The sequence below is a fragment of the Engraulis encrasicolus genome, chromosome 18, assembly GCF_034702125.1.
Source record: "Engraulis encrasicolus isolate BLACKSEA-1 chromosome 18, IST_EnEncr_1.0, whole genome shotgun sequence".
NCBI lineage: Eukaryota > Metazoa > Chordata > Actinopteri > Clupeiformes > Engraulidae > Engraulis > Engraulis encrasicolus.
The window spans coordinates 13,927,696-13,945,387 of NC_085874.1; the positions used below are offsets into that span (position 1 = coordinate 13,927,696).

The following is a 17,692-nucleotide window of genomic DNA, read 5'->3' on the forward strand; positions in this document are numbered from 1 at the left end:
AAATCTGTAAAACACACAATATACAGTCTAAAGTTCACCGTCCGTGTTAGCTGTAACTTATCCAAATACTGCTACTTTATACAGCAGGCACATATTTACTGACCAAGTTGCTCTCTATGACAAAAGTGCTATGGGCTACTGTGACAGGTAAACAAGAAACAACAGGTTAACAACACTTGACGCTAATTAGTTCTCTACAACTACAAACCGCTGCGGTTCCCTTCCGTTTGGGATCCATATCACCAAACTATAGTTCTCTTGAAAGCCCATTGGGAAACTCCAACTCCCATTGTCATTGTGACACAGCACTCCACAGCACACAAGTGAACACTGCACACAACGAAATTGCATTTTATGCCTCACCCGTGCAAGGGGGCAGCCCTCAGTGGCGCCCCATGGGGAGCAGTGCGGTGGGACGGTACCATGCTCAGGGTACCTCAGTCATGGAGGAGGATGGGGGAGAGCAATGGTTGATTACTCCCCCCACCAACCTGGCGGGTCGGGAGTCGAACCGGCAACCTCTGGGATGCAAGTCTGACACCCTAACCGCACACCCATGACTGCCCTATTGTTATAAGAATATGGCTATGACAGCCTTAAATAGCAGGTTAAAATATGGTCATTGACATCTTGGTGACAACAAGGTCATAACTCTGTATAGCAATGAGGTCCTAACAGAGGCTCTGCATGAAAGTGTTTTTAAAGATTAAAAGACTTTTTAAAAGTGACTATCCTTTGAAACATACCTGCACAAAATCAACCAGAAAAGACATCGCAGATTTTACACTGCAGCGGCTTCGGCGGCAGAAGATGTGTGAGAACTGTGTAGCACTTTTCATCTGAAAATGAGAGCAGAAAATTGTACAGCAGTACTTCCAAAGTCTCTGTGTTATAACAATAACATATAGTAACATATTTATCACAATTGCATACTAATACAACAATAAGAAAAATAATCAGAAAAAAAAATCTAAAACAAAGAAAAAAAGAAAAAAGAAAGGAGGCAGAGGGCCTGTAAGTGGATGGCAATAAGACACATGATCACATAGACAATATGATACACATGGAAACACACACACACACACACACACTCACCATCAGTCTGATCATCCAACTGTTCAATCAGAGTAGGAGCTTGGACAGATGTGGCCACAAGATCTGGGCCCTGATTAAAGGGCCGTACACACACGTCGCTGCTATTTACTCGCTACTTGCTCACTCGCCTACTCGCCACTCGCTCTGGGTGATTTTGTTTACTGGTTGTCATGGTTCCCGCTGTCCGCGCCAATAACGTCCGTACGAAACAAAATGTACGCTGTTTAACGTTGATCGTGTGCTGTGCACAGCCATGCATATAATGGTGTACACTGTATTGGATGTATTTTCCTCAACACTTTTAACCAAAGTGTGATGGCGTGCAGAAGTTGGGTGGTCAGAACACAGACCTGTGTTAATACAGGTCTGTGGGTCAGAACACCACAGGGGCAACGTCAAGTAAGGGTTAACGTTCGACGAGAAGGTCGCTACCGTGGAATAGCAGCACGACAGAGAGAATCTTTAGACCCCGACGCGGAGCGGAGGGGTCTTGTTCTCTCTGAAGTGCTGCTATTCCACAAAGCGACCGACTCGCCGAAAGTTAACCCGCTTATCATATGGATATACTTAAATGATTCACACATGCGGGGACATTTCTTTAGACCTATTTAATGTTAAGATTGTTGCTGCGCAAAACAAAACAGTGCCGTTGTGGAACACCGCTAGGCAACAGCTAGGTAGGCTAGCCAGGACAACAGGTGTTGTCTATCACAGCAGCTGATTAGAGTGACAAAAGACCGGACCCCCTGCGGAGTGATATGAAACATTCGCTTTAGCCACTGACTTGTATACAAGCCAGTGGCTTTAGCAGTGAACGTCTTGTTGCCATTGACAGCGGTAGCCAGGACAACGGGTGCTGTCTATCACAGCAGCTGATTAGAGTCTTGTTGAAAAGTCGCTTTAGCAGTGAAAAGTCTTGTTGCCATTGACAGCGGTCTGTTATAGACCAACCCGTCCGTTATCGAAAAATAACAGACGTCCGAACGTTGGGGAGCCCCGTTGAAATGAATGGAGCATTCGACAGATGACGTCACAACCATATAATAACTGTCAATAATATGTATTCAGCATTCCAATTGGTTACTCGCTTAACTCGCGTCGCTCGAAGATAAAATAAGTTTATCTCGGAACCCGCCCACATCGCATCGCTTGCACTCTCCTCGCCTACTCGCCAGCGAGACTCGCTGGAACACGTAGACATTCTATTGACTTCATCCGCTGAGCGAGTAACTAGCAGCGACGTGTGTGTACGGCCCTTAAGAGTGAGAGAGAGAGAGGGGGAGAGCACGTTAGTTCCCAGTGCATTGAAGGTAATGCTGTTCAACTCTGCCACCTAAAACTCAAACTTTGAATCTTCTTTTCAAACGCCATGGTATCGTCACCAATTACAATTGCCTACAAAATCTCGTGCGTGGCCGTTTTATCCCTCGAACAGCGACGTGCATCTCGCACGTCGCACCCTCCATCTGAAACAACTGCCGGTATTTATTTTTCCTAACAACGGCGTCATACGAGGTCTACCGAGACAAAACACGACAGTGTTGACCAGTTGCCCAGATCTACCATATTCAACTACATACTGAAACGGCGAAAACCACGACACTTACACAGAACTACGGTTCAAAGTTTGTCTATTGACATCGAACCAACACAAAACATTGGGATACTGCTTGCTTACTCGTGCTATTCTTTATCATGTACGAGGGTTGCGGACGGTCTGATTTACATGATTTGACGCAGAACTGCTTAACTGAAATTTAAACTGCTAGCTAGCCCCTGTCTTGCCCCCTCCGATACCTGTTACTAGTAGCAGCATCCACTTTTGCCCCACTACCGGTACTAGCTCTACGCCAATCCATCCGTGGTGTTTCAGTATCCTTGCATAAATTCTGTCCGACTCTCTTTCTTTCTTTTATGTTCAGAGAATAGCTTTCAACTTCACATCAGTAAAGTGCCGCCTGATTTATTCCACACCACCAGCTAATTATCAGTTACCCTATTAGCAACCAATGTTAGCAAACCATCCAATATCACATTTCAAACCTTTAATTTTCCCAACACAAAACGTTTTAACCATTAAGTTAGTCCACATGTGAATTAAAAGAAAATAAATATAATTTATAGTGCAAGCGTTAAAGATCAATAGCTAACTGAGTATCAATAACTAGCCAAATCTGATTGTAGGCTAGCACAGAATCATTGAGGCTGTTCCAATGTTCGTACAGCAAAACTTGTGAGGCAGGGTTTGATTTTAACCATAAATATAACGCTAACACTCGTAATTGTTACGAAATTATACAAATAAAGTGAATTACTTACGCCAGCCTCTCTGGGTGTCTGAAGTCAAGTCGCCCGCATCTTGCATTTCCAACGGTAGAAAAGGCGGGCGGAAGTCTGCTTTCAAATGTCCACAGTCGCCGCGAGGGGACAGCCAAACGGCCAAGTTTCTCACTTGTATAGCACGACTCAGAAATGAACCTCTTAACTTCAGGTTTCACACATTCTGTGTGAATATTACACAAAAATGACACATAATCTGTCAATATGCTGTCTACACATCTCAATGTGTTATTTTTTGACACATCTGTTTGGGCAGTGTATCCCAGAGTGCATTGCGTTCTTCAAAATACGGGTAAAGCATCCGTAGAATGAGATTACGGGAAAATCCTTCATACGAATACTGTAGTTTGTACCGTTTATTTACGGACATTATTTACTGTGCATGGTATTAGTATTAGAGATTGTCTGATTGCTTGTGTTAATTGAAGGAAAACATCGTTGGTCCACAGCTATTTTTAAACTGAACAGCTGTTCGCAGCAATGCAGGGTCAACTGGCATCTCGTAATAATTCAAAAATACCTAAAAATAATTAAATACAAACATATGCTTTTGTTCATGAAAAAAGACAGAAAAGTGTCTGTATTTGCTGTATTTATTGTATTTTAGCTTTAGAAGTTGACGGACGGCTTGTATTTATCACAGCGTGAGTGAGTGAATTCAGTTGCCACGCCATGCGCTTAGAACGTATGTCTACCCATAAATAATTAATGCCATTAATTTTTACAACGCGTTAATGCGCCTTGTAATTAATTAATCGAATTAACGCGTTAAAATGACAGCCCTAATTAAAATCATGTTTTCAGGCAAATTGCTGTTCTTATTTCTATTTCTGTGTCTTGCAACAGAAAAAAAGATTCCCCCTAATCTTATGATGAGAACCATAACTGTCACATTAAAATAGACAAGTCTGAGAGCAGAACCTGAAAAGCTTAAGGGGAAAAAAGAACATTAAAATGTACCTATACCTTTTCCATGATGTAGAGTGAGCACTGTTTGTTTTGACCCTCTCTTCAATGCTTTCCTAACAAGCCCAAAAACACAGATACTTGTGCGCTAACAAGATGGATTCACCAAGGTCGCTCTTTGTAGGTAGCGAAGGACTCTGCACAGGAAGGAAGAATAAAGGTAAATGCACCAAGGCACAAAAAAAACATAGGCCTACCGGCTAACAACAACAACAAAAAAACTGAGCAGGGTCATATTATCAAGCCCAACTGTCCAACAGCCCTGGTTTGACAGTCAAAGTTCTTCACCTCTCTTACTTGTTGCATTATTTTGACAAGAAGAATATGGAACTAGAAATGCACTCAGAGAGTGCAGACCTCTGCCAAGGAAGCTGTTTGATAGAACATTTGGCTATGTTCAGGGCCGCGTTAACCCTCGCCGAGGCCCGGTGCAGATGCAATCCGGGGCCCCTATACCACACTATAATGAGCCATATTCAAAACGCATGAAACAACGCAGGCTACACGGTTTACTCCAACACAAAAAAGGGTGCGCTGAACCCCCTGCTGAGTTCACCAGTCACAACGCAAGCCATTGGAAGCATAGCCAGCTGTCAGGGAGGAGATTCTGTGCACTGCCGTTTGGCAGAGTAAACTTCGGCTCAGCTAGAACTTCCAAACAGAAGCACAACCAAAAGTCTCTTCTTTTTGCTACGTTGCTGCCGACCAATTTGTCGAATCGAAACCGTCGTGGTAAACACGTGTTAAATAATGTAACCTCCAATGGCCTTGGAAAGACTGACTGACTGTCAAAGGAAAGTAGCCTACTCAGCTGTCGCTTGTCGCAAGGAGGGAATCCCCTTAGCAGCGAACCACAGCAAAGCGAAGCTGTCACGAAATTCCCTCAAAATGTACCAATTAAGAAGTTGGCGGTTTTCATCTAGATGGTGCATTAAACTAGCCTGGGAGTACCCATGCTGCCTTGCGCATTCTTTTCGAATTGCTGGACAGCCTGGGGACCAAGGCAGAAATCTTTACATCGAAACGGGGGCCAATCACAGAGCGAGGAGGCACGAAAGACGATGACGCGTACTACTCGACAAACGGAAGTTAGTTGCTAGTAGTTTTTTCGCGAATCCATCATGGCGGCAGCCGAAGCGAAGCAATCTTTCGGAGAAGCTCTGGACAGTGTTTTGAATAGTTTGGAACGTAATTTCGCTTTGAAAAACGAACAGCGCTTAGCGTTAGAGTCGTTTGTCAGCGGAAAGGAAGATGTGTTAGCCTTACTACAGACTGGATTTGGTAAAAGTCTGATTTACCAACTCGCTCCGTTGGTTACTAAGGTAATGGGGGTTAGCGAGACCCCGGTCGTTGCTGTGGTTTCGCCATTAATAGCATTGGTGTAGGACCAAATAAAGGACGCAGTCGACCTTGGAATATCTGCAACACAGCTGGGTCAAGACGATGAAACGGCGATTGAGAGATGATGCCGTTATAAGATTCTGTTTGGCAGTCCCGAGGCCTGGCTGAGCGCGATGTGGGAGGACATGCTAGCCACCGATGTATACAAGACCAACCTGACCGGCGTATACTAGTTGTCGATGAAGTCCATCTTACTTATATAAATGGTATGTGTTATTTCTTGATATCATTGTCCTTATGTCTGTACCTACTGTGGTTGTCACAATGTCACATTATGGGTTCATTTTCGATATCAATTTAATGTTACAGTGAGTAAAGGCTTAAGTAGCACAGCTTTAGTCGTTTGGGTAGGGTGCGTAAATCCAAATAACTCCTTGCACTTGAAGAAGCTAGGGCTGCACGGGATTCAGACGTATAGCCCCATGGGCTCCCCCTGATTATATTTCACGTGTTCTTATCATATGCATGCACTCCCCCCTGATTATATTTCACGTATTCTTATCAAAACATGCCCAGGATCTTCATCGGGGATATAACTTAGGTGAGAGACAGAGAGAGAGCTTCCATGCTTAACCTAACTACCCCCTAACTAGGCCCTAAGTGTAATGTAATGTTTTGCCTTTTGTATGAATAGGCACAGGTCAAGACACCAGTCTGTCTAATTGACTGACACCTTTTGGTGCCCTGCCTGGACGGGTGTAAAATAAGGTCATCTGATAAGTTATAGGCCACAGCTCCTTCCTGTTACCCATATGCCTGATTAAGATCCAGGGTGATCGAAATATTGCGTGTTTTAATTAATACAGTTTATTTTTTGGAGCATATCCAGCAGTGTGCAGACTTGAGTAGCACAGCTCTCGGTTGTGTGCACAAGTATCATCAGCCTACCTGAGAAAAATATGTTTTTGCTACATTTGTTAAGCAGGCCTAACTTCAGAAGGGCAATCATTTTCCACTGCAAATGACTAACATCTCTACACTTTACTTGTGGTTTTCTTTTCTCAAACAGGAGGAAGGCTGAGAAAGGACGGAAGGCTTTTAGGGAAAGCTTTGCGAGGTTGGGGAACTGAGAGCCATCGTGAAACCAGGTGGGTAATATTAACACCTTTTTTCAGATCATTCTAACCTTACCTACCGAAGACATTTTATTTCACTGAAAACTTTAACTCACTCAACTCATTAATCTTTTGAAGAGCAGTTTTCTAATCATGGTATTGCTACTGTGATATCACACCTCTCACCCCATTGATTATGCAGTGTTCTAAACTTTCTGACATTTTGACATTACAAAAATTACATGCAATAATCAAGTAACGCTTTGATGCTTTGGCATTGCTCTTTTCATAGTACAGTTAAAATATCATGCAATGTATTCAGTGTATGAAAAAGTAGGCCTAAGCGGAGTGTTCTGACGTAGTGTCCTGGCAGAGTGTATCTTACAGGCCAATGCACACCTCGAGAAAAGAAAGTTCTGTTGCTGGTGCCTGTTGATCTGTCCACCAAGTCAGGGGACAGGAGCGGTGTTCCCGAAGTGTACAGGCAGAGTAGTCGGGGGAGTGGAGGTGGGGGGGGGGAGGTAACCCACGACAACAACCGGGGGGATGGGCTGACAGGTAAGAAGTAGTGGAGACACCAGAGAATAGGACTGTTGACAACCCATAAGCTCTGAAGCCACAATTCTGAACAGCTATGACTGTAATGCAAATGATTTCCATGTTGTGATGTTGTTCTTGTATTCTCTTATTTTGTAGAAACACCGGTACTGGCATTGACTGTGTCTGCGGAATTGCACTCAACAGAAATTGTCAGGAGACTGCTCCAACTCCAAAACCCAGTTGACATCATTGCCAGCCCCAATCGACCCAACATCAGACTCTCCATAAGACGACTTTCGAGTGAGTCACTGGACTGTTTCGACTGGCTCGTGAAGGACTTGACAGAGAAAGGAGTGGAGATGTCACCAGTCAATATATACTGCCGGACAATAAACACGAGGGAGAAAACGATGCTTAAAGAAAGTCTAAATGGCTGCTTTAGGAAAGCCCTGTATGTACATTTTGAGCCTCACGTGTCCAGTGTGGAGCCTGGCCATTCCTGCTGCACCTATTGCCACTCATTATGCAAGTGTAACTCTGACTGTTGCTCTGTGCCAAAACCCAACTTTGAAATACCCAAACAAATCCCGTCACCTGTCAAATGCAGAAATGTCACATTGGAAGAGCAGGGACTGGTCAGACAGCTTTTGGAGGAGTATAGGGATAGCCTGATTGCACTAGGTGAACACCTTTACACAAATGCCTCATTCTGCACTGGTTTCAGCAATGTACTAATTTACTCAGTTTTGGAAAGTCTTTGTGATATGACATGACTTGTCATGCAGAATCTCCCTGTATTTTACATAAAACATGGCCAGGACATCCTACGCATTGTTCACAAAGTATTTAAAGATTTTGATGTGTGTGTGAATTCCCTGACATTCCTGAAAAACCATACCTGTCACCAGACATGGACTTTCCAGTGTATTTTGATGTTGAGGATGAGGATGCTGAAACCTCTCTAAGCAGCATTGAGTCAGGCTTATCCATGCTTCCATTATCAGATTAAGTACAGAGCCACTGTAAATAATTGTAAATAACTGCACACTTGTGTATATATAGTAAATATCATTCTGAATAAATACTTTTTACATTTTTAAACTACATGTTGTAATGTGTTCCCTGAAAACTAATGAAGAGACAGCTTGGTAAAGGAAATGATTTTAATGAAGGACAATGACTTAGAATAACAAACAAGAATAACAAACTATTTCAAAGCAAGAAAATAGGAAAGTAATTAAGTAAAACTTATTTTAATAATTTTGGCATTCACCTTTTTGAAGACGCCGTACCAACATTGACGGTCGCCTGTAAGGCAGCATGGGTGTTACCTGGCTAGACAAACAGTACAAATAACTCAAAGGACACGGCACCATTCATTCAGTTTGCTGCTCATCCACGTCCACAGTGCCTTGTGATCGAGCTTTGCCAACAAGTCATTTCGGAAGCCAGGGAATGCAGTAGATGTGCGACCTGGTTTCTGTTTAAAAAGTTCTGCCTCTTGCAGTGTGTCCACCAAGGTGAGGATGTCTTGTCATGTCCACATGGGGAGCTCCACTTGGTCTTGTTATGCCCAGCTCCTTGTCAGTGCCTGCCATCATCTGTTTAAAGAAATAAGTGGATACCAAGGCTTAGGCTATTAAAAACAGAATATGTTCAGATAATCTAGGCCCATTATTACAGTACACATTATGGTAAATTAATACAGTAAGGGGGAGGGTTGGAGTGAGGGTCGTGTCAGTGAGTGTAGGGGGGCTGTGAAATGCTCTCCCCTCTATCGATTGACTGGGACAACTACCAAACCGTGCTCATTTTCTGGACTTTTTAAATGACTAGTTAATGGCAGATCAGTAAGAAAACCTAAACAAGAACTGTTACGTTGTCTATGAAGAGATTATAATGTAATAGTGAGCGAGCATTGAATTTAAGGAGCTGGAGCTACCAGTTGGAGCGATTGAACAGAGTAAACTGGATACCTGAGTTGGCACTTGGAGTCGGTGGGTTTGGCAATGTCTTCTTCAAATCCCTCGGTGTCGTCGATGGCGTTGGCTCGCGTGGCCTTTTGGAGACGTTGCCGTCTTTGAATTCTTCCTCCCATTGCCTGAATATTAGGTGAATCCTTTCCGAGCCTGTTTATGACTGAGGCGCAACGCGAACAACATCTCCTTGACTGTCCCGACACGGAGGATACAATCAAGCGTAGGAACGCCAGCCTGTTCGAAATAGTTGTTTCTTTTTTCACTGCGAACATGTCAGTTGAATGCCCATATGTAGATGGTGGTCCTTCTCATTTGTCTTGCACAAACGGCAAAAATCGTCTGGCGCCATTGTTGATTTCTAGACTGTTTTAGCTTCTTCAATTTCTGTGGCTTCTTGCAGATAATTTCCTCGTCGCGATATACACACGTCATCGCGCGCAAGGCAGCATGGGTTCTCTCTGGCGAGTGATGGACACTCGTGCCGTCCAATCAACGGCTACGGAAACCACACCTCCCTACGAGATAATGTACAGTTGGTCCCCAGACTCGATCACACTTGTGATTGAGTATGGCGTTTGCCGCCAGACTAGCATTAAACTGCAATAGTATGCAATCATTACAGTAGACTACGGTGCAAATTCGTAATGTTAGATGTGGATGTGGATGTATCCCACAAGTTTTTTTTTCTCCCAGATAAGAGCCACTTGCTAACTGAACAATCTGCGAGTGGTACCCAGGCATGTTTTAACTGAACACAAACCCGAACGAACGCAAAGATATAGGCTACGCTGACAGAGCATCGACATTATTACAGTGCTTTAGGGAAATGGCCATAACAGTGCTTTAGGAAAATGCGACTATATCATTTTAGTGTTTGCTAAATCCTTGGCTTGCCCTGTTGTTGTCAGAATGTCTGAACTTTGAGTGCTGGTTGGTGCAGCTTGCTACGCAGCATTATTGTGAACACTTTTTTAATAACACCTCAGAACGTCAGAAGTGATCCTCGCCGCGCCATGCAAGACTTTTGTTTCGCGAATGCAGTTGGGTGTGTGATTTATTTCCCCATGTTTTCACTATAGAATAAGATAAAGTTAGGTTGGTATTCTGTGCTCTTGTTTGCTTAGCTTACATGATTGCACAAGTCCATGATCGCTATGCAACCATTACAAAAAGCGATTAGGCTATAACACTGACATTACAAAAATGACTAACGTTGCCAACCTTCTCTTCAATGCGTTAATCCATGCCGGGCTGAAGTTTATCCGTACAATCTGAAGTGCTGACGCCGAGTTTCTCACATCTTTTTTAGACAGTAGCCCATCATCAAACTCAAAAAATATTGACCACCGTTTTCACTGGTGGCACACAACCAGAAGCATCTGACTGAAATGATTATTCCGAAGACCTCCGATTCCTGCGTGCATGCAGAGGCGATTCTAGGCTCAGTAGGGGGGCCACGCGAAAATTAAAAAGAAAGAACACTTGTAACCAGGGCTCCGAACCGGTTCAAGGAACGAAAACGAAAACCGAAAACGAACTAAATATTATGGAATTTTACAAGGAACGGAAACGGAAACGAAAACGAAATGGTCTTCAAGTGTTCCGGAACAAAAACGTTATTCTGAAATCCACAAACCGGTTAATAACGTTTTTTTTTCGTTCTCTATATTTCATACAAGTGCACGATTTTGTTTGAGGAGTAACCATGGCGACAGTCTTTTAGTTCGGCTACTGACGTGTATGAGGGGAAACATGCATACAGCAACAGCATTTTGCTTCACCTGAGCTCTTGCCGCCGATTGATAAAATATTGAGGAGCATTGGCCAATCAGAGTGCGACTGTGCATTGTATGGAGAAACTTCCTGGGTAAATTTTAGGATATGCTTCTCCTCAGAGATTTTGATAGGAAACTAGAACTAAACTGTCTCTGTTCTCCTGGCTTTCTCGTAGTGATTGGAAGTTGGCTCTAATAAACCCGCCCTAAAGTTGTTGACCACCAATATCAAATAAGTTTTTGTAAGAGAAATGACACTTTACCCGCGCTGTTCTTCAGTCTCATTCACGGACAGTCTACAGAGTTTTATATTGACACCATGGAGAGCAAAATAGAACATGTCTTGAGATCGGTGTTGGGATTCCTACAAGGACAGAGTATTTGGACCACAGTCTATGATTTGCAAAGGAATTGGATAGGCGATTTGATGAACCTAATTCGCAGAGTGCTCTCGAGAGGCAACTGGTGGGTAAGTCATGTTTAGCTTACTACTTGTAATGGCACCGCCGAGTGCCTCGATGTTCAATGCGGTTATGGCAAATTATGTTGTCGTAAAGTTACTGAAGTGCTTTTGTTGTGCGCAGCGTATCCCACTGTCGGTTGTAGAGAAGAGAGGTGAGAGCTGGTGTTTTATGTGCTGTAATCAAGGACGTCTTATTTATCTGTTGTTGTGGTCAATGCGGGATAAAGTCATTCGTGGCAGATGGACAGACGCTAGCTGACGTTAGCTGGCCCGCTCAATGTTTCGATGCGCAATATTTCCTGGCTGTCATCACGAACAGTAGGTCGCGTGTGACAACAAGCATGGACTAGAGAAAGACAGCGCATTTGTTGTTGTTTAAGTTATTATTCTCTTCTGTCGTGCAGAGGGCTGGGCTGATGGGATGGACTACGTGGAAACTCTTACTATTTTGTGACGCTTGTCTCCGGTCTCCGGTTTTGTGGTAATAGACTTGCACTGGAATGGTTGGTAGCCGATATCTGAGAGCATACCCGAGGTTTCAGACTATGCAACCTGTCCCTTCTTTAGAACTAGTGACCCCTTGCATCGTGCACATCTCAAAACAGTTTGGGATTTTTTTGTGGAGCAAACTGTGTCCCTTTTACTTACACGTTTCACTTGCTGCAAACCTCATCGATGGCCTATTAAATAGAGCAAGGCAAGAACTGAAATCCATGCCTATCGACACCTCTTATTATGCTGATGTTTACCTGCGCTATTCCAGAGATTTTTTAGGAACTCTCTCTGGCTATTTTTTTTTTAACTCTCTCTGGCTATTCTGTATTGTGCCTCCCTAATCAACATCCACCCACCGCTACTGGGCTGGCATAGGCTACTTTTGATAAGAATTATAGGCATCTGGTTAAATCTGCCAGGATGGATAGCCCATCTGAGTGTTTTTGGGTGTGTTATTATTTTTGAGAATAGCTGTGTAAATCAAGGGGGAATAATGAGTACGTCTATTCTAAGATAAAGTCCACGAAAATAGACTTAATATGGCCGTTAAACACTGCAGGAACGTTAAGAACGAACGTTATTTTTCGTTCCGAACCGGTTCAGGAACGATATTTTTGTGGGGGAACGATTGCAGGAACGAAAACGTTAAACTGAAACTTGCCTGAACCGTTCGGAACGGAACGTTTGAAAAATAATTTCGTTTTCAAGCCCTGCTTGCAACAAATCGCCACTACTGTTCCCCAGCTACAATCTTGGGGGGCCCAAGCTGCCTGTCTAGCCAGGTGACAAGATATGCATATGCGCCTCTGCTTGCCTACGGATGGCGAAATGCATCAAAAATACAATTGATTGTCTCAAAATATCGTTTCATATTTTCCAATCTCACGACGTCCGGGGCCCCCTCTAGTGGCGGGGCCCGGTGCTGCAGCACCGGTTGCACCATAGGATAACGCGTCCCTGGCTATGTTACACCCTATTTTTATTTTAAGTCTTTCTGCCTTCTTTTTGTGTTGTTATAAATTGTAATGTCATAATTCGCCCTGTCCCGCAATTAGCCGATCCCAAGCCCCTCCCATAGATTGTGACGTCATGCTACCTCGGACAACTTTGGCTTCTTCTCGGTCAAGTTGCAGCTGCGCTGGCCTAGATCTAATATCAATATGGACACAAATAGTATTAAGTTGTCAACTTTTATCAACGACAAGTTTTGTCAACGTCATCAGGTCAAAATATTTTAGTCAACAATTCTTTAACATGCGAATTGTTCAGACAACAATATTCATCATGATGTGAAGTTTCATGTGCCTTCCCTGGATTAGTTACTCCGAGACTGAGAGCAGTGATAGCCCAATGAGACATTTGTGCACTGACAAAATTAACATCCTATTATTATTATGGTCGTTGATAGGATAGGCTATTGTTTTAGAACTGTAACAAATGTTATGAGTAGGCTATAACGCCCGGTGAATCATGATTAAAATAGGCTAGCAGTCCATGTGGTTATTGAATTGAGAAGCCCTCAATGAACCGAAAAATAGCAGTGAACTACGAACAAGAGTTTTAGAAATAGGCCTAGTTGGACTATTCAAAGTTAAGTCCCTGTTAAACGTTAAGTCCCCGTGAGCAAGACCATCAGACACACGCACACACCGCTCCCCTATCCCTTCCAAGTCTTGCCTCATTCTATCCAAATTTTGATTTGTCCTAAATAAGCGTGACTGTTAGAATATTTTGTGTATCCCAATTTAATAGGTCTACAGGTAAATTCACTGATTGACCCATGTAGCCTAGGCTACTCCATCTTCTGACTTTTTTTTAAATGGTGAAATTATCGACGGTCACTTTCCAGTAGCCTATCATGGCATAACTCGATTAAGGACTAACATGTGGACTCTTGGACAAGTAGGCCTAAGGGATAAAGATTCAGTAACTAGAATTATTTTGAGTAACCGTTGAACACCTAATTTCTAAAATGTGAGTATATTAGGACACAGAAAATCGGCTGGAAAGCAGTTGGTAATTTCTCTTTCCAAATAGCCTATTGCAACGTGTGTTACCGTCTTGTTCTTGATGAATCTCCGTGACAACAGCAGGGTGTGGTCATTGCGTTAGGGCAGAGTTGCGTTTGGGAAAAGGCGCACACTATTCTTACTGCGTCGGAAGCATTTGGGCTTAATAACGCTACTCGTCCATGCAGTTCCACGGCCCTGGCGGCCCACTGGTGCGAAACTGAAAGTTGTCTGCGGCCGTGGAGGTTGTGTTCCTAGAGCAGTGTTTCACAACCACTGTGCCAGCAATTGTCAGGTGTGCCGTGGGAAATTCTTGTTTTCAAAAAAAAAAGGAAAAAAAAGAATTCATTATTATCAACAAATAATACCTACCGTATATGTCATTATGTAGTGTCAATGTGAATGCGCCAACTTGTCAATTTGACACAATTTGATATGTATGATACCTGCTGCCTGTCTGTCATCCCGTTTTTTGCGTTGTTAGGCCCTACAGCAAGACAGACATTGATATTGATAGCCTAGCCTACTGTCTTGTCGCCGCGTGGGTTAGACTAGGTCTACGTTGTGTCCGAGGGAGGGCACGCATACACATAGATGGAGGCGGACAAGAAGGTGCTGAACATTAAAACTGGTCTTTATTGTAACTACTGCATAATAATACAAGTAGGCTCCCTCAGTGTCCTTGTGGCACAGAAGAGCGTTGAATGGGGGAGCTCAGCATTATATAGCCCCCGCCTAAACGCATGGCATCATGGGAAGTGAAGATCCATAGTACAGTATACATCCATACACAACAGTCTACGTTTGACGTGCATGCTGATGAACTGTTATAGCTATAGCCTACCTTAGTGGAGGCGAACGTGACGAGAAAAACAAAGAACACGCAAAGGTATCTCATCATGGTCAGAAAAGTTATCGTGGTAAAAAAAAAAAGTTGGAAAGTGCAGCTCCGACGCTGTGTGTGCATGTGTGGGGGGGAGGCAGGGTAGGGAGAGATGCAGGAGCAGAGAGACGAGGGATGCAAAATTGCAGGTGATTCTGTTTCAATGTTTTAGCATAGGCTATATGAATCAGTTAGCCTATAGCCTTAGCTAAACAAATGGTTTCACTTTTTTTCTTTAAAAAAATGCACATATTTTAATAAACTGTTCAAACTCGCAAATAGATTGCGTTCGGCAACGTTTGGGTAGGGCCTATTGTGTATTCCGTTTGGGTATTCCTACTTGTGGGTATTCGGTCTCAGATGTTAATTTTGGTGCATTCTTAACAACAGCAACAATAAGAAGCATAATAAGAATAATCTTCATTGACCACCTTACAAACTATTCCTATGAAGTGCGTCCTAATGCCGTGTGCTGTGTGAAAAACTCACTAGTTCGAAAAATACATAGGCTAGTCGTCGTGCCCCCTAACCCTCCCATGAAAAAACAGAAAATAGTGTTAGCAAGGTCGGGATATCTGATATCAATTTTACATTAATTCTAGTAGGCTACACAAGCCTTTCCACCATGATGAATAGCCTACACATTTTATAGCCTATTTATTTAGGCTAGAGCCTATTTATGCCTACTGTATTTATGGATAGTAATGACAATTAATGGCTTTTCCTATTTTTACATTTCTATTTAGCCTACTCTGAATATGGGAGTAGCAGTTTGACCGCTCCTCTGGCTTCAAGTTCTCCGAGCAAGTCCGAGGGTTCTCCATAACTGTATTATGACGCACCAAAAATGGGCGTGGCCTGGGATCGGTCAATTCAATTTGCGGTCACTAGGGGCGTCTAGATTTCTAGGCTAGCAATGGTGAAAATTCTTTAAAACAAAATCCTGGTTCCGGTTCATGATCCAGATCACCACCAAAATGTAATCACCTGTTTCTTTGGTCATTTCCAACAACACCACAAAGTTTCACCCAAATCCGTTAATAAGTTTTTGTGTTATCCTGCTGACAAAGAAAGAAAGAAAGAAACAGACAGACAGACAGACAAAGAAACGCAACCGAAAACATAACCTCCTTGGCGGAGGTAACTAGCAGTTACTTGCACATGTAGGTTCCGTTTAGTCACTTTTGTCAGTGCATATGAGTGCTGACTAGCAGAGAGTTCAGCCAGAGGTCTCTATCTCAGAGACCCAGTCAGGGCAGAGAGAAGACGAGAAACGAGAGTTACGGCGAGAGTTAAAAAGTAATAATGAAATACAGTGGAGTGTGCAATTCAGGGAAAAACACTGAGTCAGGAATATTGCAGAGAAAGTAAAGTCATCTGATGGAAGAGGGAAGAACCCATCCAAGATGGAGTGACTTAGAGGAGAGGAAGTACCATATGTATTGACAGCAAAGGAAATATATGTTTATGTGTTTGTCAGCTTCTCCGTTTGCCAAGGGGAAAAAAAGCTAAATGCTGACAGAAATATTGACTATATGACCTTTTGTGTTTACATTTACATTAAAAACTCAACTGTATACGTCAGACTGGTGGACTACATCAAGCTGGATTGTCTGGTCTCTTATTGTTTTTTTTAAAACAAATGTATTTGGAAGGACAAACTGTCCATTTATCATGTGCATGAATGCAAATGGCACCTTTGTTCTGTCTTCTGTGTATATATTGACATTCCTTCCACTTCTTCCATTCTTGCAGCTCTCTTCTTGTCCCCTCTGGCCTTTCCCTCCCCAATACCCATCAAATTGTATTTCGCCAAATCATGTTACATATTTCTACTGAGCTACATTCAAGTCAAGTCAAGTCAAGTCAAGTAGGTTTTATTGTCAATTTCTTTACATGCACTGGTCATACAAAGAATTTGAAATTACATTTCTTGCTTTCCCTCGCAGACATAGACTAATCTAGGTAAGGACATAGACAGTATAGACATAGACAGTACTTATACATGGACATAAGACAGTATGGACATAGACAGTGCTCATACAGACATTTAAAGTGCAAGACTGGACAACAGAAGACTTGTAGAGAACATACATTAAGAGGTAATTGTTGTGCTTTTCCTGAAATTCCTTTATAGCGCTCTGACATAGTAATAGTAGCATTTTGAAGAAAAATAAATATTAAAATAGGTCTATCAAGTACACCAGCAGCAGTGTGTGTGTGTGTGTGTGTGTGTGTGTGTGTGTGTGTGTGTGTGTGTGTGTGTGTGTGTGTGTGTGTTTAGTGCAGGTAGAAGGTGCGGTGTGCGTCTGTGCGTGTGTCTGTGTGTGTGTGTGTGTGTGTCTGTGTCTGTGTGTGTGTGTGTGTGTAGCTACATTTATATAGGCCTACTGTAGCTCAGGCTTACGTCAAACTCCATCTTGCATCAAACTGTGTGGACGATGGAGTTACAATCCAAAGATACGATGTCAATGTTTGTTAAATACCTCATCATGCAATAAGACAAACAGAGCAACATATGGCTAATGAAATGCAGCAATGAAGCTGTTGTCATTATGTAGTGCCTGTACAGTGCTTGAAAATGATAATCAGTGTTAAGAGTGTGCAAATGCATCGTGTTATCGATGCATCGCGATTCTTGTTTTCAATGATGCAGTGTATCGCGATGCATCGTGATATAATCGCATCGTG

The 17,692-nt window shown here is 42.9% G+C and overlaps 1 long non-coding RNA gene across 1 annotated transcript; it reads right to left on the reverse strand.

Moving 5' to 3' along the window:
- Positions 1-8,546: 8,546 nt before the first annotated feature.
- Positions 8,547-9,957, reverse strand: LOC134468452 (uncharacterized). The gene is made up of 2 exons (XR_010038805.1): positions 9,374-9,957; positions 8,547-8,998 (listed from the first exon to the last, which is right to left on the reverse strand). It is a non-coding gene; the product is annotated as an uncharacterized LOC134468452 (long non-coding RNA).
- Between the last annotated feature and the right edge of the window lie 7,735 nt (positions 9,958-17,692).